Source organism: Lissotriton vulgaris, chromosome 2_1 (genome assembly GCF_964263255.1).
Source record: "Lissotriton vulgaris chromosome 2_1, aLisVul1.2, whole genome shotgun sequence".
Classification (NCBI taxonomy): Eukaryota; Metazoa; Chordata; class Amphibia; order Caudata; family Salamandridae; genus Lissotriton; species Lissotriton vulgaris.
This window is the reverse complement of record NC_141687.1, coordinates 1,250,605,541-1,250,631,370: the sequence shown is the minus strand read 5'-3', so window position 1 is coordinate 1,250,631,370 and position 25,830 is coordinate 1,250,605,541. Positions and strand designations below refer to the sequence as shown.

General features: G+C 46.4%; 1 protein-coding gene across 1 annotated transcript in view; it reads right to left on the bottom strand.

The window, feature by feature from the left end:
- The window catches only part of LOC147732447 (uncharacterized), an 899,668-nt gene that overhangs the window by 385,585 nt on the left and 488,253 nt on the right, over nt 1-25,830 (bottom strand). The gene's annotated exons all lie outside the window — the stretch shown is intronic.

Below are 25,830 nucleotides of genomic sequence, written 5' to 3'. Positions count from 1 at the left end.
CTTTGATACTTACCCTTTACCGCGTGTGGATGAAATGATTGAACGCATAGGCAGGGCTAAGTATATCAGCACACTTGACCTTTGCAAGGGCTATTGGCAGATCCCCTTAAGACCTGAAGATAAAAAGAAGACGGCCTTCTCCACCCCACAAGGACTGTACCAGTTCACGGTGATGCCCTTCGGGCTTCATGGGGCCCCTGCCACCTTCCAGAGAGCCATGAACCTAGTGTTAAGGCCCCACTCCCTATATGCCGGGGCTTATTTGGATGATATTATCATCTATAGTGATGACTGGGAGCAACACTTATGCCATCTGAAGAGCGTCATCTCCTCCCTGGGTTCCTATGGGTTCACCATCAACCCCTCAAAAACCACTTTAGCCGCTCAGACAGTGAAATACTTGGGATATCTGTGGGGGAAGGACTGATTCGACCTCAAAGCAATAAAATCACCGCCATCCACTCCATTCCCTTTCCCCAAACCCAGAAAGAACTGCGCGCATTCTTAGGCCTTTTAGGGTACTATAGAAGGTTCATCCCCAACTTTTCCCAGGTCGCTGCCCCCCTAACTGATCTTTTAAAGAAGTCCACAAAAACAGAGGAGGCACTAAGACAGCCTCATTCCTCCTTGCTACATGCCTTCAACCAACTTAAACACATCTTGATGTCTAGTCCCGTACTTATCAGCCCGGACTATTCCTAGCCCTTTATACTCCAGACAGACGCCTCGGAACAGGGTCTAGGGGCTGTCCTGTCGCAGAAGGATCACCACGGAGACGAGCGGCCCATTCTCTTTTTAAGTCGAAAACTGTTTCCCCGGGAGAGAAACTATGCAGTAGTTGAAAAGGAGGCCCTAGCCATCAAATGGGCGGTGGAGAGCCTCCGCTACTATCTCGAGGGCCGTGACTTTATCCTGTACACTGACCATGCCCCGCTGGAATGGATGGCCCGTAACAAGGGACACAACGAAAGGATTCTTCGTTGGTTCCTCTCCCTGCAGCCCTTCAGGTTCAGGACCCTACACCGGAAAGGCGCTGATCAAGGGAACGCTGACTATCTTTCTCGATACCCCTGCCCTCCTACCCGATCAAGAAGGACAGCTAGGGGAAGGGGATGTGAGGGGACCAGAAACCCTACCTCGCTGATGCCAAGCCTCCCCTCCCGGTCCCGGCAGCAGTCTCCCGTTTCACGGGAGTCCATAACAACCAGGACTCCACCCCTTTCTTTTTCCCTACAGGAGCCAATCCCGACGCGGAACCAACCGGAAGTGCTTCCCCGTGACCCCGGAAGTCAAACCCCTGTTCAGCGGCGGATCACAGAAAAGCCGGAAGAGTGGACAACAGGGCGTTCAAGCAGGAAGACTCGTGGCAGGAGACGGCGTGCGACGAACCCCGGGAGAAGAGAGACGAACCCGAAACAGGAGACGAGGTCTGGTCGGAGGACTGGTGGAGTCCAGAGGAGGAAGCTGGAGAGCGGCCGCAACTCAAGGACGGAGTTGCGGCGGGCCAAGTGAGTACCAGTTCCGCGTGTGTGTAAATACTAGCCTGTAAATACGACCCTGTACAGTAGCGTCTCCCCTCACCTTTGCACCTTGCACTGTGAATAGAGTATATAGTTGTGTGTGTGTGTCACTATCACGGTTGTACATAAGTATTCCCCACGTCCCGGCACAGAATCACCCTCATCCTTATTCGCGCTATCTCTTTCCCCCTCTCGTACCTTCCCCCCTCCTCACGCTCGCTCGTGTCCCCACACACCCGGGTGAAGGAAGCAGTTTAACCTTGGGTCAGACCGGAAGAACTAACGGCCACTATTCTCTCTCTCCTTTCCACACCTCCGAGGATCCACTGTCCTGGAGCTGAACCAACTGCTGCTTCACGGACCAGCCAAGACCAGCTCACGTCCCTGCCACCTTCCAGAGAGCCATGAACCTAGTGTTAAGGCCCCACTCCCTATATGCCGGGGCTTATTTGGATGATATTATCATCTATAGTGATGACTGGGAGCAACACTTATGCCATCTGAAGAGCGTCATCTCCTCCCTGGGTTCCTATGGGTTCACCATCAACCCCTCAAAAACCACTTTAGCCGCTCAGACAGTGAAATACTTGGGATATCTGTGGGGGAAGGACTGATTCGACCTCAAAGCAATAAAATCACCGCCATCCACTCCATTCCCTTTCCCCAAACCCAGAAAGAACTGCGCGCATTCTTAGGCCTTTTAGGGTACTATAGAAGGTTCATCCCCAACTTTTCCCAGGTCGCAGCCCCCCTAACTGATCTTTTAAAGAAGTCCACAAAAACAGAGGAGGCACTAAGACAGCCTCATTCCTCCTTGCTACATGCCTTCAACCAACTTAAACACATCTTGATGTCTAGTCCCGTACTTATCAGCCCGGACTATTCCTAGCCCTTTATACTCCAGACAGACGCCTCGGAACAGGGTCTAGGGGCTGTCCTGTCGCAGAAGGATCACCACGGAGACGAGCGGCCCATTCTCTTTTTAAGTCGAAAACTGTTTCCCCGGGAGAGAAACTATGCAGTAGTTGAAAAGGAGGCCCTAGCCATCAAATGGGCGGTGGAGAGCCTCCGCTACTATCTCGAGGGCCGTGACTTTATCCTGTACACTGACCATGCCCCGCTGGAATGGATGGCCCGTAACAAGGGACACAACGAAAGGATTCTTCGTTGGTTCCTCTCCCTGCAGCCCTTCAGGTTCAGGACCCTACACCGGAAAGGCGCTGATCAAGGGAACGCTGACTATCTTTCTCGATACCCCTGCCCTCCTACCCGATCAAGAAGGACAGCTAGGGGAAGGGGATGTGAGGGGACCAGAAACCCTACCTCGCTGATGCCAAGCCTCCCCTCCCGGTCCCGGCAGCAGTCTCCCGTTTCACGGGAGTCCATAACAACCAGGACTCCACCCCTTTCTTTTTCCCTACAGGAGCCAATCCCGACGCGGAACCAACCAGAAGTGCTTCCCCGTGACCCCGGAAGTCCCACCCCCTGTTCAGCGGCGGATCACAGAAAAGCCGGAAGAGTGGACAACAGGGCGTTCAAGCAGGAAGACTCGTGGCAGGAGACGGCGTGCGACGAACCCCGGGAGAAGAGAGACAAACCCGAAACAGGAGACGAGGTCTAGTCGGAGGACTGGTGGAGTCCAGAGGAGGAAGCTGGAGAGCGGCCGCAACTCAAGGACGGAGTTGCGGCGGGCCAAGTGAGTACCAGTTCCGCGTGTGTGTAAATACTAGCCTGTAAATACGACCCTGTACAGTAGCGTCTCCCCTCACCTTTGCACCTTGCACTGTGAATAGAGTATATAGTTGTGTGTGTGTGTCACTATCACGGTTGTACATAAGTATTCCCCACGTCCCGGCACAGAATCACCCTCATCCTTATTCGCGCTATCTCTTTCCCCCTCTCGTACCTTCCCCCCTCCTCACGCTCGCTCGTGTCCCCACACACCCGGGTGAAGGAAGCAGTTTAACCTTGGGTCAGACCGGAAGAACTAACGGCCACTATTCTCTCTCTCCTTTCCACACCTCCGAGGATCCACTGTCCTGGAGCTGAACCAACTGCTGCTTCACGGACCAGCCAAGACCAGCTCACGTCCCTGCCACCTTCCAGAGAGCCATGAACCTAGTGTTAAGGCCCCACTCCCTATATGCCGGGGCTTATTTGGATGATATTATCATCTATAGTGATGACTGGGAGCAACACTTATGCCATCTGAAGAGCGTCATCTCCTCCCTGGGTTCCTATGGGTTCACCATCAACCCCTCAAAAACCACTTTAGCCGCTCAGACAGTGAAATACTTGGGATATCTGTGGGGGAAGGACTGATTCGACCTCAAAGCAATAAAATCACCGCCATCCACTCCATTCCCTTTCCCCAAACCCAGAAAGAACTGCGCGCATTCTTAGGCCTTTTAGGGTACTATAGAAGGTTCATCCCCAACTTTTCCCAGGTCGCAGCCCCCCTAACTGATCTTTTAAAGAAGTCCACAAAAACAGAGGAGGCACTAAGACAGCCTCATTCCTCCTTGCTACATGCCTTCAACCAACTTAAACACATCTTGATGTCTAGTCCCGTACTTATCAGCCCGGACTATTCCTAGCCCTTTATACTCCAGACAGACGCCTCGGAACAGGGTCTAGGGGCTGTCCTGTCGCAGAAGGATCACCACGGAGACGAGCGGCCCATTCTCTTTTTAAGTCGAAAACTGTTTCCCCGGGAGAGAAACTATGCAGTAGTTGAAAAGGAGGCCCTAGCCATCAAATGGGCGGTGGAGAGCCTCCGCTACTATCTCGAGGGCCGTGACTTTATCCTGTACACTGACCATGCCCCGCTGGAATGGATGGCCCGTAACAAGGGACACAACGAAAGGATTCTTCGTTGGTTCCTCTCCCTGCAGCCCTTCAGGTTCAGGACCCTACACCGGAAAGGCGCTGATCAAGGGAACGCTGACTATCTTTCTCGATACCCCTGCCCTCCTACCCGATCAAGAAGGACAGCTAGGGGAAGGGGATGTGAGGGGACCAGAAACCCTACCTCGCTGATGCCAAGCCTCCCCTCCCGGTCCCGGCAGCAGTCTCCCGTTTCACGGGAGTCCATAACAACCAGGACTCCACCCCTTTCTTTTATCCTACAGGAGCCAATCCCGACGCGGAACCAACCGGAAGTGCTTCCCCGTGACCCCGGAAGTCCCACCCCCTGTTCAGCGGCGGATCACAGAAAAGCCGGAAGAGTGGACAACAGGGCGTTCAAGCAGGAAGACTCGTGGCAGGAGACGGCGTGCGACGAACCCCGGGAGAAGAGAGACAAACCCGAAACAGGAGACGAGGTCTAGTCGGAGGACTGGTGGAGTCCAGAGGAGGAAGCTGGAGAGCGGCCGCAACTCAAGGACGGAGTTGCGGCGGGCCAAGTGAGTACCAGTTCCGCGTGTGTGTAAATACTAGCCTGTAAATACGACCCTGTACAGTAGCGTCTCCCCTCACCTTTGCACCTTGCACTGTGAATAGAGTATATAGCTGTGTGTGCGTGTCACTATCACGGTTGTACATAAGTATTCCCCATGTCCCGGCACAGAATCACCCTCATCCTTATCCGCGCTATCTCTTTCCCCCTCTCGTACCTTCCCCCCCCCCCTCCCCTCCTCACTCTCCCTCGTGTCCCCACACACCCGGGTGAAGGAAGCAGTTTAACCTTGGGTCAGACCGGAAGAACTAACGGCCACTATTCTCTCTCTCCTTTCCACACCTCCGAGGATCCACTGTCCTGGAGTTGAACCGACTGCTGCTTCACGGACCAGCCAAGACCAGCTCACGTCCCTGAACATTTCCCACAGGAAGACTCACCGCATCGGACCAGGAACCATCAATCATCCAGAACTCTCTTTTCCCTTGTACCCTACCCTTGGAACACTGTACTTTAATAAACACGGCTACGAGATAGCCCACTACATACGGCCTCCACGCTTGTTATTCCGGTCCGCTCCCACCCCACGCTTACAATTACTATTTGCACCAAAGATAACTCAATGCGGCTGCTCAAAACACACTTTCTACATTGAGTGGTTATCAGTTCTGATCTCCGTGTTGGATTGTACCCGATCTGGCTCATGCATGTGCTATTTTTTCCGCTAGCATTTTGCTTTCCGCAAGGGTGACCCTAGGGTGCGAGGCGGACATGTGCAGTGAGTTTGTCCTTGCGTACTATTATCCGTCTGCTTGTTGGCCTGAGTCTAAGGTATTGTCCCCCGATTTTGGCAGTCTTGGAATTCTTTGCTCGGCCGTTGCGAGAAATTTCACATATCTGCAGTTTAGTTTGGTGTTTAATTGGTTCAGGCAGGGGAGCACCGCTTGACTTCTGGTGCAGATCCCTTTTCGCTTGAATTGATCTTTAAGAAGCAGTTGGCGTGCTTATTGTAGTTCTACACGTAAGCAGATAACGTGGAGAATATCGCTATTCTTTGAATTGCATAGCATGCAAGCTTCAATTCCGTCTTTCCTAAGCCATGGCGGTAGATGCTCTGTGCTAGGCAGAATTCCTAGTCTGTATTTTAAGAACTTCATTTTTGTGGCTTTCGGGTAACCCTGGTTAAAATATATTTGTGGTGTTAGAGATTTGTAAAAATTGAGGGTCATCCATGCATGCGATCTTTTAGAGAATAGTGCCTTATTCTGCAATAAGGAGAGTGATTTAATATTTTTCCTGACTAGTTTTTTAAAAGTGCTGTGCCCAAGTTGTGTGTCCCAGAGCGCTGAAAGTTTGGTAGCTTCCAATGCTGCCTGCAAGTAAGTTCTTGCCTGAGAAGCATCCCTGCCTTGTATGTCCTGCCATAGCGGAGAGTTTAATGTATCTATAGTGGCGCTTCTAAGTTTGTGCCAGCAAATGATGTATGCCCCGTTCCTGGCTAAATCTTGCTTTTGTAGAAGATGGAGCTGGCTTTGACGATGGTATGGGATGGTAAGGGAAGCCAGTGATGGCCATCAAGGTGGAGTTTCCTGTGGTCATTTTCTTCAGGCTCTTGATGAGGCATCCTGCAACCTTATTTTGAAAACGTCACACAAAACACATTCAACCTGAGGCAAAATGACAAAGAGAAGGGAGTATAGACATGGAGGAGTAGTAACAAAATGGATAGAGTGAGGAGTGTAATGAGATTTGAGACAAAAGGAGAAGTGAGATGGGTAGAGTTGGAGAAGAATGATAAAAAGAAGGTAAGAGAAAAAGGAAATCAAGGGAAAGAGGAAGGGAGGGGAGGGAGGATAATAATGCTAGAGGGAGGCAGGGGGAGAGATTAGGGAGCAGAAGTGACGAAAGACAGTGGAGAGAAGGGTCAACATTTATGAAGGTAGAGAGAATGTGAAAGCTGGAAAAAGGAGTGGAGAGTAGGGAGACAAGAAAGTGAATGACGAAGCAAATGATGGAGAGGAAGGCAGAAGAGGGTGTCAAACATTTCCTGGTCTATGAGGACAAGGGATGGACTGATACTATCTCACATGCACTATCCTAGTTCTCTCCATCAGTCAAAGGCTTAGTTTAGAGACTGCTGGCATTCCGAGACGTAGTGCTAAATGTAGAGTACAATCTACCGATGGAATTTCCTCCATTATAGAGATAGACTGGCAAATAAAATTCATGAACAACAGCGGCTCCTTACGAGGGGCTAAGGGGCATAGCCCTGCCTCCTGCCTCTGCTGCTAAAGATTTAACTGAGCAGTATTCATGAAAACACAAGTTTCATCTTTCCATGAACACTGCCAGTGTGCAGGTCCGCCATATCAGCCTCCTCTTCAGGCTCCTGATGACAGGAGGATGGGGTTTGGGGGCTAGGAGGAGGGGGGGGCTGAGACAGATCCACCTAAAAAGAGCAGTTAAACACATCACTGTAGATGGATGTCTGGATTGTGCGTGTGAGGGATGTACTTCAACTATTATCCCGGCACACAGGCAAAATCCATTTTATTTAGCAGACATAATGTGTATGCCTAAGGCAGCACAGTATATCTGCTAAAATGTGGCTGTCAGGGTGCACATAAGTGCATCCCTACGACCAATGAGGAGCCACGCAGTGCAGTAGGAGGGGATCCCAAGTACTCCCAAGCTTCTTATAGGACGGGGCTTCCAGTGCAATCAAGAATTTGGGAAAGGAATTGAGGTGGGTCTTTTCACTTTCGATCCTGGCCTTGCTGATCTGTCTGGCTCCTCGCTGGGAATCATGGCTTGTTGTTCTAATGCTCTGCAGCTGCCATGGAGCCTCTGAAAATGCCATGGAAGGGAGCAAGGTAAGTAAAACTATTTTACTTCTCTGTGCATGTGTGTATGTGTGTGTCTGTGTGAGAGTGTTTGTGAGAGACTGACAGTGACAGATTGAGTTAGGGTGTTTGTGAATGTGCTTGAGAGTGTCAATAAAGAGCGAAAGTGAGTAGGAATCTTAGTTTGACTGAGTGTATGAATACATGGAAGTTAGTGCGAGGGAGTGGGTGAAGGAGTGTGAGTGCATTAAAAGGAGTGATTAGAAATTGTGAGAAAGCGTGGATGGGCATTAGGTGTGTACCTATCAATGGTGCAGTAGGTGTAGTTGCACCAGGGCCCAGAGTCACCGAGTGTGAAATGATGAGTTGTGTGTTTGTGAGTGAGAGAACCAGGGAGTATGACTATGTTTGTGAGTGAGTAACTGAGTTGGAGTGAGTATGGGTGAGATAGCGCTAGTTACAGTGAGAGAGGAGGAAGAGAGTGATTGTGAGAGGAAGTGAGTAGAATGAGAGAGTGTGAGTAAGAGTGTGTTTGTTTACATGTTTATGATTGTGAGTCCGATGCTGACCCTGGCATACTCAATATAATTCTGGACTTATGGCGGCAAACAAATGTAACATGCTGCTGCGCATACTGGAAATAATTTGTGCCAAAAAAATAGGCCCATTGCAAAAAGCAGGCCCTGATATACTATAAATAATTATTGCTGTGGCCCATGTGGAAAAATGCTGGTACTTGCATACTGTAGGAAATTCTTGGCATAGGGCACTTGTGGCAAAATGCTTTTCCAGAGATTATTGAGGTAATTCTTGGCAGATAGGAGGACGCCCAAATCAAAATGCAGACCCTGAAATACTGGAAGAAACACTTGACATAAAGGGACTCCTATGGCAAAATGCTGGTGCTGGCATACTGGAGACAATTCTTTGCCTTACAGATTGCAATTATGCCATACTGGGGCCGACGGAGAGGGCTAGGGGAAGCAACCTGTGATAAAATGCTGCCTCTGAAATACTGGAGGTAATTTTTGACATGCAGGCTTTCAATGGAATATGGGCAATATCCTTGGCAAAATTCTGGAACTGGAATTGTATGTAATTATTGGCAGGGGGTACCCATAAAAAATACTGGCATTATGAAGGTATTTCTTAACATATGGGTAACTGGCAACTCTCAAGGCAAATTTTGGAAAAAATGGAGTGAACTCATGGCAAGTATTATGTTCACCACTTTTAAAGATCACCCGCTGCCACTGCAACGGAATATAACATTAGGTGTCGTACAGGGAACAGAGGATTTCAAGGGGCAGAGGGAAGTAAAAGGGTCAGGCAGGATGGAACATGACTGGAGAAAAGGGTATGTTTGTAGATCGAGAAATGAAATAAAACTCCAAGGAGAGATGCAAAATGAGAGCAGGAATAATGGCATGGAATATATAAACAAAAGTGAAGAAAGTGCTCCTCGGGAGACACAGGAGTGATAGAGAGTGGGGTATGTGTAGAGTGAAAGAGAGAGATAAGAAAAGAGAAGGAAAATGAGAGAGACTGAGTGAACATAGGTAGAATGAGAGAAAACAAGGAGAGGAAAAGACGTAGAGAATAAGAGAAAGAGGAAGAAATAGAGATGGGGTAAACAAGTGATGGGGTAAATGGGAATGTATGTATAGGCATTTATATAGCGCACTACTTACCCGGAGGGTCCCAAGGCGCTTCGACCGCTGCGAAACCCTTCCTGGCTTCCCTGAGAGATGGTCCCTTAATGGGTATCTCCAGGGTGAGACCAGGCATCCCCGGCGGTCTGGTGGGGCCGTTAGTGAAGATGAGGCAAGCTAATGCCCAGAGTTGCCGAGTGTGATCGCTGATCAGAGTGGGCACCGAGGCGAGAGAATTATCGAGTCCGCTGACCCTGGTCCAGAAACCTGCCGCGCCGGGAATCGAACCCTGGTCCCGGGCCGTCCTCTGCTCTCGGGTCTGCCGCCTCTAACCAGTGAGCCACACTACTTCACTTCAGGAGTTACCAGCAAGTAAGAAAGGGTATAGAGACTGGAAAAAAAAGAATGGCAGAGGGGAAAACAGAAAGGGCTGTTTGTGTTATAGATGGATAAGCTAAAAGACAGAGAGCTAGAAAATCAGCCAGATAGTTGCACTTGGTGACAGTAGAGGTGAAATTAGGGAATAGAGAAAGGAGTGAGAGAATAGAAGGGATGTATATCTGTTTCTGTGAGAGAAGGCAAGTTGCCAGATGTGGACAGTTCTAGAAGATGAATAAAAAGGTTGTGTATTTACAGTGAATTCTGGCAGCGTTTCTAGATTCAAATCATGTCTCTTCCAATAATACAAAAGACTTAGGGCCTGATTACGAGTTTGGACGTGCGGCAGCAGACCGCTCCCGCACTGGAAAACCAGTGGTCGGGCCGCCGGCCAGATTACGAGTGTTTCTTGTGTCTTGCAGGCTTTTTTTGGTGCTCCTAGGGCGGTGCCTCAGAATATGGGCACAGCAATGGGAACGCAACTGTAAAGTCCATGCTGTGCAGGAACTGTGATGCAAGCACGCAGGAGGGCACATGTTGTGCCCCCATGCATGCACTCCACAGCTCAGATTTCCTCTCCGCTACAGTTTTCATGGAGAACAAACCACCATAAAATCCGTGGCGGACAGAGTAAACTCACGATGCAGGACAACAGCCGTCCCACCTAGCATATTGGTACCTCTACACCACCTAGCAACCGCTAGGGAATGGCGGTTCCCTTTCAGCTGCCCCATGGCAGTCCAACCACTCTAGTTGTAATAGGGCGGTCGGAGTGCCAGTGAGGCAGTGGCTGTACTGTGCTGTGCCTCTGTGAGTCTGGCGGTCAGATTTGTAATCGGGCCCATAAAGTACCAAGCTGAAACCGATCCCCAAAGCATCGCTTGCAGTGAGGCTCCCGAGTGGCAACCAAAAGTGGAAGCCTTGCTCAACTATGATGTGTACAATGGTGGATGAATGCAGCAACTTCCCACAGAGTTTGTCAGTCACCTAAGGGTGGGTGGTAGCTACACAGGACGCAAAGGTGAGCACGAAAATCTGCGGTTCAAAGGTGAGTAGGAACTTCAGAGGCATGAAAGTGAAGTGAGGAGGACCTCAGGAGTTTCTGGTGCCTAATGTGAGCAGGCGCTTAAGGGACATATGTCCACACCAGGACCCGTTGAGAGACCGGAGAATGGGCAACAGCCTCAGGGGAACAAAACTGAACAGGAACTTTACGTACCTGAATGTGGCCAGGAGCCCGGGGGTACGGAACAGAAGCCTGGAGAGAAGCAGGAGCACCTGGCACATTAGAGGGAGCAATAGTTTCCGAGAAATTAAGATAATCTGGAGCCTCAGGGATTAAAGTCAGCATTGGCGGCTATGTTAACTGGGAGGGGTCAGAAGCTTCATATCGTTATGGTGTGCAGAGCATCTGATGATTTGACCTATGGGTAAACATAGAAATAAGAGCATCTCAGGTGAACATGGTTCTTAGTAACAGGAGCATGAACTTCTGAGTAATAGTGAAGAAGAGCTACAGGATGCAAGGATAAACAGAGAAATCGGTTGAACTGAATTCCATAGGCATCTGGGAGTGAAGAGCACTTATTTTCTTTGGTGTGGGCAGGACCATTAGGGGATTGAGAATGGAAATGAGCTTAAGGGTTCTTTTGGTGTCTCAGGAGCAAATGTCTCAAGTCCTTAGGGTGAGCAGGGCCCCTTGTTCCTAGAGGATGAACAGAAGTCTCCAGACATGAGGATGTGCATGGTTGTCCGACTCATGGCCTGATGGCACACAGGGCATTCAGGGATCGGACAGGGAGTACAGACTAAGCTAGCAATGGGGGACTAACAAATTCAGGGACCGAGGTTGACAAATTTATAGACCTGAAGAGAAGGTGGGGAGACCTGTGGGTGAGATGCAGTGGAAAAATAGTGTTCCTAGTCTTGGTCAATGACACCGGCCCTGCAAGCTTAGAAAGCTGACTTTATCAGAGATTTTTCCCAAAAGTACTCTCCTGATACTAACAAAGCAAAGTTTCATGAATGGTCTTCAGCCACAAATGTGGGCCACTTTTCTTTGGGTGCCCGGGCCTAATTTTGGTCCCAATCTGACACTGACTGTACACCACAAACTTTCATCAATTGCTGGTCTTCAGAAGATATTAAGAAATAAATAATACATGTCCTATTTTGAAGCAGCAAATGTACAGTGATTGTCTCAATTCATGTATTATTTTATGCTAGCACCACAAGCTTTAATTTTAATATTAGTACAATGCTGACAAGAGGTATAATAAATTTCTCTTTCCAAAACGTTACATGGTCATTGTCCCTTATGTCATGGGATAAAAGTGAAAAGGAAGACGGTCAAAGTAATAAAGACAGGCATACGAATGATGGGAAATGGGAGCAAGTGTGAAGGAGAGGAATTAGGTGGACAAGGGAATTGGGGATGAGACAAACACGTTCCTGGATAAAGCCACGTATTATTTTCCTCTTATATAGACGTTATCAGTGCTTCTACAGTCTTTACTCATAGTCACAACAAATCATATGCTAAATTCTCTATCTTTAATGTATTGTATTGTATCATTTGTAAAGCGCTTACTAAGCCATATTGATGACTGATGCACTCACCCACATAGATAGCAAGCTATACTGTGTAGTTTATGTGGTTGGTAGATTGTTGTTTTCGTCTTGAATCTATATAGGAAGCATTTACATATAGTGAGTTTATGTACACCAAGGTTTTGTGACCCATCTTGAGTGCTATTGCCTATTGAATATTGCTCCTTGAATTGAGAGCCATGACAGTAAATACACAATTGCTGTAAATGTAAATTTCCCAACAATTCAACAGAAAATCAAGTATTGGAAGACCGGTTTCATAGAGCCTTTTTGGAAAATGAGCCTTTTTGGAAAAAATAATGCAGGTACTGAGTATGGGTGGGCGTAACTGACGTTATTCTCTCTACCCTACTTACTCATAATTAGAGCAAAATTACTCGTAATTGTATGAGAAGTGTAATCCAGCATTTAGCACTATTTTCTTAGTGCAAAATTCACCCTTGGGCCAGACCATGTATTTTGCGCTAAGAAAATAGCACTAAATGCCGCAGGACACAAACAGCAGTAGCCAGCAGCCGCTCGCTCTCTTACATCATTGTTCTTGTGCTCCTGATGTAGGATTTTTACCCCAAATACATCTTAGTTACTGAAGCCGGCATAATTGCATAATTAAGCATCACAAGAGTAATGGGAAATTACTGAAATTATTCTGATTACTTAGGCGTAATTAAGATTTCACCCAAGCCTAGTACTGAGTTCCATCTTTAATTTAGATGGTAGCCTGGTGTATAACTTCCGCATGAATCTGCATTCCTCCTGTCTCTATCATCTGACTTACTTTGGTCTATGGAAAGGTGTGTGCCTGCTCCATGCACTGCACTTGACCCATTTTTGGAAAATCTGCTCAGCCATTTTTCCAGGTGGTTTCTCTTTCTCATTGTGTTCAGGTATGGAAGAATGCGTTTGTTACTTGGCTCGGGAAAGTTTTCAGTTACGACAGCTTAAGTTGCGTTATTTTAAGAATTTAGCATTACGCTTGTTACTCAAATTGAGGACATCACATCATAAGGCCACATCATGTAATTACGCGTGTTTGCATCAAAATCATAGCTTAAAAGAGTGGGTAAAAGGCAAACGACCAGACAGCAAGTTGGGACTTTTCACACCATTTGTATTTTTGGTGCAATTACTTTAAGCATGAAATGTGCTTTTGCCTCAAAAATTAGCGCAAAAACGCAGTTCGCACTAAAATTGTCATGTAATTGTGTCATTTTAAGTAATGTACCCAAAGCAAATGACGCAAACTTCGAACATTCTTACATGTTAAATTAACTTCGAAAACTCGATATGGCATCTAAAAATTGTTAAACAGAACACAAACTGATTAATCAAATTGCTGTACTGTTAATATTGCAAAGAATGTGCACATCTTTTCATTAACCTTGCAATTTATTCAAAGTATGCAGTGGAAAGAGTGACTATATCAGATCCGGAAAAAAGAGTCCTTTTAGATCCCCATTTCTATTTCTGAACTCAGTCTGGAAGGCATAAATTGTGATCTCAACAGGAATGCCTGCGCATGGTAACTGATTCATTACAAGTGAATAACCTTAATGTGGGCTGCTTTTGAGCCAGTCGCCAGTTGTGTGTTTTTCCTAACTGAAAGCATAAAGAGAAATGCAGCACAAAACAAGATAGTGTATGCCTTCTTCAGAAACGTAGAGAACGGGGTAGGGTGGGGAGGGGAGCATGGCCAGGGCCAGGACCCAACAAGACGGGTGCTGATGGCGACTCTAGGGGCACAAGGGATTTCCCCAAAAATTGAATAGAGCAGCCTGAGTATACTCCCTTGTCTTCGAGCTGACATGGAGCGAGGATTGGGGAGGGACGCAAGCGATTTGCGAGGTCAAAGTGAGGTGGTATAGTACTGATCTAAGATGCTGCCCACCTCTATTGGCTCAGCCTAGCAGTGACTGGCTGCACAGAGAGGGAGCCTGAAGTAAACTTCTTAGGGGGTTTCGGACATGGCCACAATGAAACCAGACGATAGAGATAGCGACGGAAGCAGAACCAGGAGCCACCCCTTCTACCACAAACACATGGCAATGGTGAGTTGAGAGCTGCAACAGATTGGAGGGAAGCTCAGCTCAGGGCCTTTGGCCATCAAGCTACATGGACACCTCTGATTACACACTCGGGTCTGGGAGGGGAGAGAAGAATAAAACATCTACAACATGCATCTGGGAGGGGAAGAGTTACATCCTTGCATCGTGACCATCTCCCACCAGCCTCTACAGCAGGGTTCTCCAGAGGAGGTACTGGAGGGCTGGATCCATGCCAGATATTTAAGGTAATTCCATTTATCTAAATGGGACTATACCAAAAAACTGGCATGATTCTGGCCTTCCAGGACAGACTTGGGAGAACCCTGCACTACAGCCTAGGGTGGTTCCCAGCAGCACATTGGTGCACACCCCTGAATGTCACCCTAAATCAAACAGTATTGCAGCAGAGTCCTGCTGCAAAATAGGGACTATGGCTCCAAAACAGGGTGTCGGGTGGCAAGTGTGGGGGCCCAGGCACATGGCATAATGACATCCTTCTAGAAAAAAGCACTCAAAGACTCCATCTATAAAGGACCTAATACAAGGCCAGAAGAAAGAATGGACAAAGTGGCGACTCAAAGTAAACAAGACAACCATAACTTTATTGCAGCTGTAGACCCTCTAGCAGCACAAGCGCCAGCCACTTAGGCAGACTTTTAATTGGTCATTAAACAATACATGACAAAGCTCTATTTCTTGCACTTGAACTTGGCAAAATCAATCTCCGATCTGGACTGGAATCTGCAGAAGGCGGAGAGTAGATTAAAGACATGCTCATGAAAACGGTGGAAGCACTGAAGACCCAATACATGTGATTTTTTTAGCGACTCAAGGAGGGTGAGATTTGGTCCCGAACGAAAAATATTAGAATGTATGGAATAAACCCGGACATCCCTAAACCTTTTTAAGAGCCTTCTTTGACACATTTTGCGAGCAGAAGACACAGACATTGTGCCTCGACTCCACACACTGAGTGTTCTCTGCCTACCAAATGCGAAAAAAGTTATACATGGACAAACTGACCATGGTACACATTTTCAAATTGAAAGAACAAATAATGGCGGGAGCAAGGGTGGCTGGACTGATTTCTTTTCGTGATGCACAATTTCTCTGTTTCAGGTTAAAAGCCCCAGCAATCCTGCTCAGGTGCAAAACCTTCAGTCATGGCTTGGCTGGACCAAACTCGATCAAATACAGAAGGGCGCATCCGGTCAGACTGTTCTTCGGTAAGGAGGGGGAGGAATATACCACACACAACCCAGATGAAGCATGGGAAACTATGAGATCCCTTCGAAGCCAGTAGTAATAACAGGGACCAAGACAAGCAATCAAATGCCTGGAAATGGCAATTGTTGGCCAAAGAATGTAAAGAAGCATGAATGTGAAGATGAAATTGAAAGTAGCACATTCCACAGAATTTGATGAAGGCTGATACCCCCAGATACAACTTAGATCTTCTATTATATTCCCTACTGTAAGACTAACATATGGCTCCCGGCACAACAGACCGCATAACACATAATGTGAAACTGGTTCCACTTGCTGTGGACATGGCCAAGATTCTGGCAGAGGGGCATTACTCACAACTTTATCTCCTCAACCTCTCCTTTTCCTCCTTCTCTCCTATCCATAGCTCTTTGAAATGCCAGATAATGTGCATCAGCCCCTTCCCATTCAAAGGCTCTACCTGGTGCCCAGCCTAGACCCTCACCCACTAGTTGGTCTCCGATGCTACCTCACTAAAACACATAGGGCATTTTTGCATGGCTCATTCAAATTGTATGCTCATGAAATGTGACCCACAATGTTACACTTGTTATTGTTGTTTTTCTAAACTTTATCTTAATTTTTTAGTTTGCCACGATACAGTGTTGGGAGGGTCTGGAGTGGGATATGGGAGCCGTTGAGATGGTCCTGTCATGGGTTGCCTAGAGTTAACAGAGAATACCTAGCAGGATACAATAGAAAGTGAATCCATGGTGTCCTGTGTGTTAGCATGAGAGGACATTCAGGCCCCTGGACAAGCAATCACCGTCTACATGTTCCATAGTAAAGATGCACCTAGACTCAGATCCTATTGGTTCACACATTAGTTTCATTCAAATGCCCCAGGTAAGACAAAGGGAGTAGCAACATTACTGCGAAGAGCCCAAACATTTTACCATGCTTAAAAAACAAGCATTGGAAATGCAATAGGGCTCGCATTAGGAAAGTTTGAGCTATTGGTCTTATGAATGATTTTTTTTATTTATGTGTTATTTTTTAAAATAGCTAAATTAATAGCTTTGTCATTTACAATGCCAATAGTTATAACTTTCGCAAATGTGACACCTATAGCATTTGCAATGCAACGTGTTTTGTATTTACGTGACTTAGATGTATTGATATTACAAATAACAATGGCTTTTAATTTTTTTAAATAATTAATACTTAAATAATTTATTTACTTTGTAATGGCACTAGCTTAAACTTTTGTAAATAACTTTTGTGAAGATTATGCTCAGTGTTTTTTATTGTGACGAAAATCCAAGAACAGAAGTGAAATATTAACATCTTTTTGTGATTTGTAATAAAGCGTGAAAGCTTGAAAACAGCTTGAAACATTGAAAGAACATATTTGAACCAGTGATGCTGTGGTTGCGCTGAGTGATGCTGTAGTTGCGCTGAGTGATGCTGTGTTTGCGCTGAGTGATGTTGTGGTTGCGCTGAGTGATGCTGTGGTTGCGCTGTGGGATGCTGTGGTTGCGCTGAGGGATGCTGTGGTGGTGCTGAGTGGTGCTGTGGTGGTGCTGAGTGGTGCTGTGGTGGTGCTTAGGGATCCTGTGGTGATGCTGTGGCGGTGCTGAGTGATACTGGGGTGGTGCTGAGTGATGCTGGGGTGGTGCTGAGTGATACTGGGGTAGCACTGGGTGGTGCTGGGGTGGTGCTGAGTGATACTGGGGTAGCGCTGAGTGATGCTGTTGTGGTGCTGAGCGATGCTAGGGTGGTGCTGAGTGATGCTGGGGTGGTGCTGAGTGGTGCTGTGGTGGTGCTGAGTGATGCTGTGGTGGTGCTGAGTGATGCTGTGGTGGTCATTCCAGACCTATCAGGAGCCCGGTCTAGTTCACAATCATGGTGCAGTGTATTGATGTCAAAGTTGCAGTTATGTGAACAAAATACGCCTTTCATTAACAACTAAACAAAAGAGGATCAATTGAGGGTCACTACGGGTAGCAGCAGCTACTCCTGAATGGATGATTGCTACTCTCCTCAAGTAGCTTGTGACCCCTGCCAGCAAGCCAGGCACATTCTAGGTGGATGTGTGTTTATGCACAGGGGAGCAGCATGTTCCCTGCTATTTACTGCTGTATGATGAGTGCTGAGGTTTGTGTCACCTAGAGTGTTTTTTAAATACTTCCTGGAAAGCCCCTGCAGTAGTTTGATTGTCTGAAACTTTATGCATTTATTTACAGTGTTTTGTCTATTTGTATATTGTCTTTTACTTGTGTTGTTGTTGTTGGTGATAATAGTTCGTACAGCACTATATGTCGGCTGGAGTGCGTATCTGCGCAAATTTCTCGGCCCAAGCTCTACAGACAGTTGTTGCTGCTTGCAGTGATCAAAGGTCAACGGAAGTCAGATTTAAGGAGGATTAGGGCAGCTGGTTGAGTTAAGCATGAGTGCAACATAAAAAGGAAGATGTATAAATATGACAGAGATGAAAGAAAGAGAAGACAGATCACCACAAAAGGAGGGCCTTGTGGTGGAGAGGCAGACACACCGAAGGGTTGAACAGAAAAGAAAATGGCAATAAATGAGGAAAATCCTGCAGGACAAACTTGAGAAAGAGAGAACGTAAAGACGTAGGAGAAAACAAAGAAGCTAGAAACGACTACAGGAGAAAAGAGCGAAAGTAGAGGAAGAAAAATCACATGAGGGAGAGACAGGGAGGTCATCAGAAGACGTTGCAGGAAAGGATGTGGGCAGCAATGGGAGAGCGGGAATTAAAGGTCAGAGATAGAGCAACACTTTGAGGGAGAGACCGCGCACGTGAAGAGGACGACAAATGTGTAGGATGAGAGCAGAACAATATGGGAGAGACATAAAAGTTGAGAGGAAGAGGGGAGCAGCAGCCTTTGATGTGCCGGCCGGCCATGGGCCTGCGATACCCAGGATTGATAGCTGGTTTTGGGGGTGGGGAGGGTTGGGGTGAGGGGCAATCCCTACAGGCCTTCTGCAGCACCCCCTAATATTGGGCCACTCAGCTGGCACTCTATGCGCTTGTGTACGTCAAAAATACAAAAAACCTCAGCAGACGGAGCAGTTTTACCTGAGAAACAGGCATAGACATACACGCACACAAGAGGTCCTTTTACAGCCGCACTCTGCAGACAGCGCTATACATATACACACTGCACACGTTGGCCTCGCAGACCTGGTCCGTTTGTATTTCTGCTTGAAGCGGATACTCAGAGGTACTGAGATTGTGCCCTACAGAGGCCAGGTCAGACCCTCTGAACAACAATGACAAAGGAACGGACTGCATCAAAAGCTTGAGAGGCCTTTGACAAGAGAGCAAAAGAAGCTGGCAGCTGAAGGCTGCTGCATTGTTTACACGTGTAATGTGACTCTCCTCCCCACTGTGATCCTGTACCTGTGCCTCTCATAGGAAATCTTCATGCCCAAAATACACACAGGCAGGAGCAGAAAAAACCAAATAAATGCACGGACAAAACACACGCACATAGCTACGCTTACGTCCTGAAGCGGGCGCCGTGCTGATAAAATATAAGCAATAATACACGAGGGGGGCATGTGTGGGAAGTATTTAATGACCTGGCATTGTTACAATCCCTACAAATACTGAAAAAACAAAGTGTAACAATGGGTCAACAAAAAAGTAATGCAGCTATCTAAATGACTGTATGTGTATTTTGAAAGAACACAATCCCTGAATCCAAAGTATTCTTGGTGAAAAATTGTTCCCATCAGATACCCGTCCTGTACCGCCCTACATCACTTGGGATCCTTCACCCGAAGGAAGTGGAAAGAACCACTTAGGATTAGGTAGATTGTGGCCTAATCAAAGTGTGAAGGAATGTAAGGTGTGTGGATAAACTATTATGGTGGTATCAGGGGGCACAAAGAAATATCAAAAAGCAGTGCATTAAGTGCTCGCTGTAGCGTGTGAAAGTGAGAAAATTAATATTGGGTTGTGGGAGTGGTATGCCACGTCCGCCGCCCGCATCTACGGATGCGGGCGGCGGACGTGGCTGCTGTAGGTCTCCAGGCGGGGAGACGTTCAGAAACTATTAAATCTGAGCGTGAAGGTTTCCTCCCGTCGCTATGCCTATGGGGCCCATTACACCGCGATAAGATATATTAATTTGTTTCTCCTATAATGAGGAGTCAATCGAGGATGAATTGTCCATAAAGAAGTTGCGATAATTTTAGGTCGTATCTTTCCGTATTACTACTCTTTAGGTCTGACACTTCTAGGGGTGGCTACCATCGAGTAGTACTGGTTTCCCTTGGTCCTGACGAATGCTGAGCTAATTTTGCTCAATAAGCAGAAACATGTTGACCATTTTTTACTATTTCCTTTTTTCACATTATTAATAGGACTCCTTGGTTCAAATTCACATAACCGTTTAGCAGTCCTGAAAAATTAATACATTTTTCACACACTGGTTTTAACAGAGTTAGAGCTACCCTCTTATTAAAATAGTTTGGAGGAGTAGTCCATACTCTTTTTAACGCACTTTTTTCACTTTTCCTGCTACTAATGGGGGCCCGATGAAGATAACTGGTTACCAGCTTTGAACTGGGGCCTGAGGGTTCTTTTTAGTTAGCTCTCTGATCACGTGCACTCTATATAATTTTTCCTACTGTATTTACAGTCCTTTCTGATGCTTTATCACACTTGGAATAACTTTTTCTTCTGTTTAGAATATTGGATATTTACAGTGACACTCTTTTGTTGATTGATAGTTGTATTTATATTTACAAGGGGTACGAGAGTGTTATTTCTGACCCTTTCTCTCTTGTTGTTTGAGTTATTTTATTTAAAGACCTATATTGTTGGAGAAGATCAGACTTGTTCTGGATTAGCTGAATCAATAGGATCTAAATAAATGTTCTCCCTTGTATACTATACATAGCACAAACTCTCTCTCAGAGATTTCCGAAGTATATCCTGCCCAAAAAACAATCTTGTTTGCTGCAGTTTATTTGGGAGAAGAAGTCCATCCAAGTCTCCAGGTTGACCCTCTCCAAAAGACAGCCACTGGAGACCTAGGAATTCCTGACTTACCCCAATAGCTCTTATGCGGCTAGCTGCACCTAGCACTCAAGTGGGTGGGACGCAATAGGGTGAAACCCTGAGTGGCAATAGATGAGGCTACCACCTATTAATTTGCAGCATCTTTTTTGGCTCTCCAAGCAGATCAGTCTCAGCTAAGGCACCTTCCTGCACAGTGTAAATATGCTAATGAATGAAGGAAAAATCTGCAAGGAGTAAGAGGGTAAACACCTTTCCTTCACCCCTGTCTCCCTTATCTTATAACCAAGATTCATGACACACACTTCTTAGACATGGGTGACTTAGACTGGGAAAGGCTATGTAGTTTTTCGAGAATGGGGACTTCAGAACAATGGAAGAAATCACACTAATTCATCCAATACATTGTGCTGGGATGGGTGAGAGGAGGAATTGGGGGTGGTGGGTCAACTCTTGAGTTGACCAAATTGGAGTCCCCTGTCACGCAGGTCTCAACTCAGAAGGGAGTCTCTTGTCTATATCAAGCTCTAGACATGGCTCCTATTCCAGTTTTGCACAGCTACATGACAAAGTGGGAAGAGGAGCTAAAAAGGAGCCTGGCGAGGAGGCGTGGTAGGCCATTTGGTTGAGAGAAGCCCCAATTTCAATTACACAAAATATATAGAGAATGCAAGGGCCTGACCCAGTAATACCTTATCCAAGCTTGCCTTAGGCCCTGCTCAGAGGTTGGGAGCCGGGGGGTGGGAATGGGTGTTGCAGAGATTGTCAGATGAGGGGCATAATGGCGCATTTATGGCAGTCATGTCTACAAATCCAATCGTTTTGGGTGTCTTTGGTGCTCCTTATCGAGAATAACATGGGGCAAACCCACTGCAGAACCCTGTGATATGTATGGGCCACCCGGGAGTGGATAGAACAAATGCATTGTATACTCACGGAATTCAAAAAGAACAATTGATGGACAGAATGTTGAACAATGTCAATCATTCACCCCAGCACAAAGATCTGGGCCTAAATTCATCGTTTTTTGCTCACCATGCCATTCCAGTTTGATCCCAGTCATATGCAAATCAGCCTTGACCCTGTGCCTCATGGAACATACATTAAAGGTTAAAGGGGTGATGGCAAAAGGTGAGGGTCATCCTGTGACCTAGTGAGGAAAGGACTATTATTTAGAATATTGGGTTTATCTGAAGACATTGATTTAGAGGCTGAAACATTTGGCGGGTCTTAAAGGTCATTGACGAAGATGAGGTCCTCCCTCCCTCCCTACAGGGTGCTAGGATATGCCTGTTTGCCCCTCTTACTTGACTTAGGCCCTTTATTCTTCCCTTCCTCCTCGCTAATAAATACAAAATAAAAATAATTAGGTTAATGCCTTCTTTGTCATTGTACTTCCACAGCAGTGTCTCCCTTTTTCTTTCTGCTTCCTCCGTGGACAGTTGTTATGTGCTCTCCAAAATCACGGTCTTATTTATTCATTTTGTTGCCATTGTCCTGTTCGCAATGACTTTTTTGCTTTGTCGTTTGTACTTAAAACCTAAATTAAGATTTTAATAAAGAAATGGAGAGGAGAGACACACAGGGGATCATACAAAGATAAGCGCTTAAAGGGAGTTGGGGTACAGAGGGGATGCAGAGGAGGCGGGGGACACACAGAAGGGCTCCAGAGGGGCATACAAATGAGCTGCAAGGGATGTGCATGGCAGTACTCAAGAGTTAAACAAACACAAGGAGATGATGGACGGAGCGCTGAAATTTTAAGACACTCGCCCCCAATCACAGATCTGGGTTGAATCCATCATCATTCTTTAGCTCACTTCGCCACCCAGTTCAGACACATCTATATGCAAATCGGTCTTGGCCCAGTGCCTCATGGGAACAGTCCAGCCCAAGCTACCTAGCCATGTCTTCCCTGCACTGGAAACAAGCATCATGGGACCAGTTTAGGGTTACGCCCCTCTTCAGCTAAGCTAGCTTGAATCCAGTGGCAAAGTGAGCAAGGGACCCACGTCTGCTCATACCCTGCCAGCTTAGGGCGAACAAAGCAAACACAAGGAGTTGATGGACGGAGCGCTGACACTCGCCCCCATTCATATATCTGGGTTGAGTCCATCATCATTCTTTAGCTCAGTTCACCACCTCAGTTCAGACACAGCTATATGCTGTAAGGAATGGTGAGGGCAGACAGGAGTTGCTCATCAGGGGGAGATGAGGTAAACAGAGTAGCCCCAGGGGAGGGAGCAGGTGAGACATAGAGCAGCTGAAGGCGAGTAGTACACAAAGAGTCAAGAAGGAGGGCAGGGGTACAGAGAGGCTGCAGGGCTGGTAGGGGGCTCATGACGAGGGTAAAGGGAGCGAAGGGCCACACAGGGCAAGCAATGGCAGGCAGTGTGACTTGCACATGTTGGAGGGCACACAAATACTCTGCAAGCTTGGGGCAAAAGCAAAAAGAGGTGATGTAGAGGGAGGCCCGAAACAGATGGAGGAGGACGCAGAATAATACAGAGGGTTTGCAGTGACTGGGAGGAGTACAGAGACTGCAGGGGTACTAGCTCTCAGATGATCTGTAGATGGCCAGGGGCACACAAGGGGGAGTTGGACCACCTACAAAGTTTCTACAGGGGGCACATAGAAGAGCAGTAATTGAACAGAGAACACACAAACATAATCAATTAGCCTCTGAAACACATCTCATTTCGAGTTTCCCTACATAATAAGAAGTTTGGAAGTTAAGGCTGTCTTTGTACGGTGGGGATTTGACAGAAAGAAATATTTTTCATTAAATTTAATTGACACATTTTTTTAAAGAAATACTAACATAGAAAAGGTAGTAAGTTTGATGAATATATTTATAATGGCTTTGCCATGAAAACAAAAAGTTCATGAGCTCTACTTTAGACACATTAGTCAAACATAACTTCCCTTCTGCAGTGGTATACAAATCCGTAGGTTACAGGGACCAATGAAATATGAAAAATATTTAATAGGTCTTTGTAATCCGCTATGTAGAGATTTACCCTTGTCCATTGATTTGTCGAATTCTATCGAGGAAGCATGAACAAAACCTTAAGATTCTAATTTCCATCATGTGCATATGGTTAGCTGCAATTAACCTGTGTAATAGAGACCCATATTGCCATCTTTGCATTCTGGTGACATTTATGAACTAATCAGCCTTCAGCATCATAATTTATTATATGCTAACAGAAATCCTACTTGGAAATATGGGACCATATTACACACTTACCTATTATACTGGTATGCTGATATATACCATATATATGATAGCCTCTTACTATTTTGCAAAGAGGAGGCCTGGGAGAGGAGTGGACAGGAGTTGTGAGATACCAGTAGAGAAAGTGCTACAGTGACTCACAGCAAGATTTATTTATTTATTTATTTAGAAGTTTTCTATAGCGCTAACAAGACCCGAAGGTATCAGAGCGCTTCACAGTAGAGGGCATGAAAAAGAGAACAACATGAGACAAACCCAATAAAAGCAATCGGCGAGAGACAATTTGGAAAGAAGAAAAGTTCGGACAGCAGGGCTTCTTGGTGCTGGATTCAACATTACCGCATGGATTCTGAGACGTTTGCAGCTCCAAGTTATCCACAACCAAGGGAGCGGATAAGGCACAAGGATTTAAGTTGGCTCTTGAATTCTGCATGGGACGGTAGAGTTCTGATGTGCGGGGGGATGGCGTTCCATATTTTGGGGGCATTTCCTGAGAAAGAGCAGTCCGCAGTTCTCTTCCTTTTGGTTTTTGGTAGGATGAGCAGCAGGGAGTTAGAGCTTCTCAAATTTCTGGCTTGGCCTGCTTTTTTGAGCTTGTTAGCCAGGTATTCCGGTTTGCCGGTGTGGAGGGCCTTGTGGGTTAGGCAGGCCGTTCTGAAGGTACTTCGCATTTCCGCAGGGAGCCATTCGAGTTCTTTGAGTGCCGGGGAGATGTGGTCGTATTTTTTGCAGCCTGTGATCATTCTTGCTGCCGCGTGAAGTGTTGTTTTTAGTGGTGCCAGGTGCGATTTGGGGTTGCCTGTTAGGATTGAGTTCCCATAGTCCAGTCTTGATAGAACTAGAGATTGCGTGGCTAGTTTGAGGTCCTTGTTGGGAATGTAAGGTTTAATTTTGTTCAAAAGTCTGAGGTTGAAGAATGCGCTTTTCGCCGAGTTCTTAATGTGGTTTGTCAGGGTTAGTTTGGGGTCTAGGGTGAAGCCCAGGGATTTAACGGAGTCGGCTAGCGTGAGGTTACCTTTGAGAGCATCGGTCGACTTTAGCCACTCGGTGATTTGAGGGTTATCTTCTTTGTTTGAGATGAGGAGTGTTTCTGTCTTATCGGGGTGACCTGTCATGATCTTTTTACTACTCCGTGAGAAAACCTGAATGGTAATATTTTACAACTTTCTTACGGCACAGTCATCTGTGAAGTTAGTGGGTGAGTGGGGTTCTATGCTGTGAAACCTGATGGTGGTGTGTGTGTGCTTGTATAACAGCAAGGGCAGAACACATGCCTCTAGGAATCACATGGAAAATTACTGAGACACGCTCACTACATAGTTTCAAAATCCTGTACATTTATGAGATGTCTTTATCCATTCAAATGCTTCATGCCAATTGTCATAACATTCCTTCTTGGATTAGAGATTCTTCCACTTTCTTGTCTTCTCTCAATCTCTCTCTCTGCTCTCTTATATTCTCTCTTTGTTTCTGTCTCTTGTCACTCTCCTCCCCCTGTCTCCTATTCTCTTTCTCTCTGTCTCATGCCACTCTTTGTCACCTCTCTCCTCACGCCGTCTATAATGCCAAAATTCTCTCTCTTACTTTCTCTTTCTCTATGTCTCGTGTTACTGTTCTTTCTTTCGCATCACTATCACTCTCTACGTCTTTTGGACATTCTCCTCTATCACTGTCACTCTAGGCCTTCATTCACACTCAATATATCCTCTCTCTCTTCCCCTATCTCACCCTCTCATTCTCACTCTCTATCGGTCTACTGTGGCTCTCTCTCCCTCCATTCCTCTATCTCATTCTATAATTCTCAGTCATTCTGTCACTCTCCTCTCTTTGCCTTTCAGTCTCTCTTTTTCACCTTCTATCTAATCTCTCTCTCTCTCTCTCTCTCTCT